This window comes from Elephantulus edwardii, unplaced genomic scaffold, assembly GCF_000299155.1.
Source record: "Elephantulus edwardii isolate Elephantulus edwardi_28Jun2011 unplaced genomic scaffold, EleEdw1.0 scaffold00221, whole genome shotgun sequence".
NCBI classification, from domain to species: domain Eukaryota; kingdom Metazoa; phylum Chordata; class Mammalia; order Macroscelidea; family Macroscelididae; genus Elephantulus; species Elephantulus edwardii.
In genome coordinates, this window is record NW_006399971.1 from 9,668 (window position 1) to 13,655 (window position 3,988).

Consider the following 3,988-nt stretch of genomic DNA (forward strand, 5'->3'; position numbering starts at 1 on the left):
AGGTTACTCAATAGAGTATAGGAACTCTTGAGTGATATCAATAATATCACATGCAAATAAAATCTTTCTGAAGATTATTTGTAAAAAAGTGGTTGGAAAAGTATATATACTGGGGACTCTAGAAATTAAAAGTGAATTCAGAAGAGGCTCTAGAAATAAAGGGAAAACATTGCTGAAGACAGACAACACCAGAAATATGTTTGTTTGTATTTTATTGTTTACAAAAGGGTATTTGACTGTGTAGATTATGCCAAATTATGGATAACATTGAGAGATATGGGAATTCCCAAACGCTTAATTGAGGTCATGCAATATTTTTACAAAGAGCAAGAAGCAGCCATCTTAAATTAGCAATTGACTAAGCAATTGGTTTAAGGTAAAAAAAATGTATGCATTAAAGTTGTTAAATCTATTCAAACTGTATGTTCTTCTTGTACACCATCAAATCAGATCTGACCCATAGCTGATTCTCTGGTGGGTTTTCAGAGGCAGTTAATCACACAGGAAGAGATTGTCCATCCTTCTCCCACAGATCACCATCAGGTCTGCAGCAGAACTTCTTGCCACTAGCCCATCAACCTAGTTAGCAAATAAATCAAGAATCTGGACTATATGAAAAAGAATGTAGTTACAAGATTGGAAGAAGACCCATCAACAACCTGCATTATGCAGGTGACATAACCATGAGTTCAGAAAATGACTTGAACACACACTGAAAAAAGATCAAAGCTTACAACTTTCAACATGCATTACAACTCAAAATCAAGAAAACAAAAAGTTTCACCACTAGTCCATGATAAGAGGAAAAAAGATCATTTTTTTCAATCATTTCAACAAGATCCACAATCAACACACACGGTAGCGGCAGTCAATAAATCAAAATTTATGTTGCAGTGGTAAAACACAACCTGAAGTACTTATTGAAGCTTGAAAGAGCAAGAATGTCAGTTTAAAGAGTAAAGTGCAACCCATGACATTTTCAGTTGCCTCCTTTGTATCTGAAAGTTGGACAACAATTCAGGAAGAGAAATAAAGAATCTATGCCTTTGGAATATGAGTATTGAAAATACCATGAAGTCCTAATAGAACAAATTAATTTGTATTGGAACAAGTGTATATAGGGTACCACTTACAGACAAGAAAGATGAAACTTAGTCTCACAATCTTTGGACTTGGTGTCAAGAGGGGCCAGTTCTTGGAAAAAGACATATTGAGAAATGTGGAGGGTCAGAGAAAGAGAAGAAGACCCCAAAAGAATGGGTTGGCACAAGGCTTATAATAATAATGAGAGAAATGACACATAATAGAGATTTAAGTCCCAGTAATCTCATCTTTACCATGAGGAACGCTAGATACACCCCTTTGAGGGTGGGAGCCCAGTGACTGCAATAAGGCAAATAAGTTGATTAAGAGCAGGGAGTACCCGAGGAATGTCTATGCAAAGGCATTCGACTGTGTGGATCCCAACAAACTGTGGCTACCTCTGAGAAGAATGGGAATTCCAGAACGCTTGATCAAGCTTATGGGAAACCTATACTTGGACCTGGAGGCAGTCATCAGAACAGAGCAAGGAAACACTGCACGGTTCAAAATTGGGAAGGGTGTGCACCAGGGATGTGTCCTATCTCCATATCTTTTCAATCTATATGCAGAATAGATTACCCGGGAGGCTGGGATTTATAAGAAATGTGGCATCAAGATTGGAGGAAGACTCATCAACAAATAGCATTATGCAGATAACACAACCCTGCTTGCTGAAACTGAAGAGGACCTGAAGCACTTGCGACAGAAGGTCAAAGACTGCAGCCTTCAATATGGATTGAGGCTCAAAACAAGATTTTCAACACTGGGATGATTGGCAGCATCATGCTAGATGATGAAGAGATTGAGATTGTTCGCAGCTTTAGCTTACTTGGCTCTACTGTCAACAATCGTGGCACCAGGAGCCAGGAAATTAAAAGACATTGTGATAGGAAAGTCTACTATTAGGGACCTCTGCAAAGTACTGAAGAGCAATTATGTCAGTTTGGACACTAAAGAGTGCCTAGTACAGGCCATGCTCTTTGAAATCACTTGCTATGCATCAGAAAGCTGGACAATAATTAGAAATGATAGAGGAGAATTGATGCTTTTGGGCTGTGGTGTTGGAGAAGAGTATTGGACATACCATGGACTGCTAAGAGAACAAACAGGTGTGACCTAGAAAGAGTTAAACCAGGCTGCTCCTTGCAGGCAAGGATTCTGAAGCTTCATCTGACATACTCTGGACACATTGCAAGGAGGGGCTAGTCATTGGAGAGGGATGTCATGGTTGAGAGAGTGGAGGGACAGCAGAGGAGAGGAAGACAGTGAGATGACTAGAGTAATGAGGTAGGTGTGTCAGAGACAATAAGTTTGGCACAGGATAGAGCAGTGTTTAGGGCTTCTGTACATAGGATTGCTACTCGACAGCACATAACAACAACAACAACAACAAGAGCAATAGCAACAAAGCAAAGAGCACCCTGTTAAGGTTTTAAGAGGATCCTAGGCCTGGTTTGTTAGCAAAGATAGAAAGTGTAGTATTGGCTGAAGGAGAGTTAAAAGTAGGAATGAGAGAGACACTGTCAAAGAGACAAGAACAGGGCTTATAAGATGAACGGAAAAAAGACTTGAAGGAGACTGGAGCAAGATTCTTGTGAGAGTGAGACCTTGGTGTTGAGGGCTTGGTGCTGGTGGTGAAGACACTATTACATTACTATGGAGAAACTATGGCAAGATGTTACCAGAGAAGCCCTGACATAAAGTCCACAGTTAAAGATGTTGCTGTTCTTGCCAGATGATGAAAGGAAAATCTGACTGTTGAACTGAAACTGGAGCCTAGACTAATTAAGAAATTGTGCCTGGGGACTACTGAGCTAAAGCCTGGACTTGCTTAGGGTGATATTCTTTGCCTCCCCATTCCCCACTTTATTTCCCTAATAAATTTCACTCTTGGTACCACAATTGTGAATAATGTCTGTGAGTCAACAATGACTATTGTACCTGAAAGCTTGATCAAAAGAGCTGTAGGAGCACAGAGGGTGGCATTTCTGACCAAGCTGCTATCTATTTACTGCTAGCGAAACTATTGATGGGGGAAGTTACCCTTTAGGAAGCAGGTAGAGATGATTATCCTCATGTCACAATTGCCTTTGTAAGGTAGGCTTGATTTCTCCTGAGACTATTCACTCTGTGATCTCTCCCTTGCAGTCTCCTAAGACTGAGAATTTCCTGGCCTCACTACAAGACTTGTGACACTTGTCTTTTCCTGGTCTTGAATGTCATAAGACTAGCTTCTTTGGTGCACTTTGGTTCCCACTGTGTTGGGCCGTCATAACAAACAGTGATTTGTTGAACCAGCTAGTATCATTGCTCCATTTCCTGTTTCTCCCTTGGACCTTGATCATCCACCCACATTGTTTCTTTATCTTGATCAAGTAATGTCAAATCATTCTCCAAAGCAGAAATTGTGATGGTAGTGCAGGACAGAGTGAGGTTATAGTCTGTTGTTTATAGTGTCCATATGGGACAGGTTTGACTTGATAACAAGTAACAGCAAATAGATGACCACAGAGGCATACAAACAAGTTAAGCAGGAGCAGCCTGTCCTGGGTAAAAGAATGAAGAATTAATATCTATAGAGGACTTAAAAATCAAACAAATTCAGACTTTACCTGATTTTTAACCTCTCCATTCATAGGCAATTCTAAATTATATTGGTAACAAAATCATTTTCTTTCTGAATAATCCTATCTGGGTACACCACAACATGAAAAATTTATCAAGATGTGCAAGTTATACTCTATTTCTTATACAGAAAAGTCACAGATTATTATGGATTTCACCTGATGGTATGCATAGGAATCAGATCGATTACATCTGTGGAAGGAACCGCTGGAGAAGCTCAATATCAGCTGTGAAAACTAGGCCGGGGCTTATTGTAGAAGAGACCACCAACTACTCATAT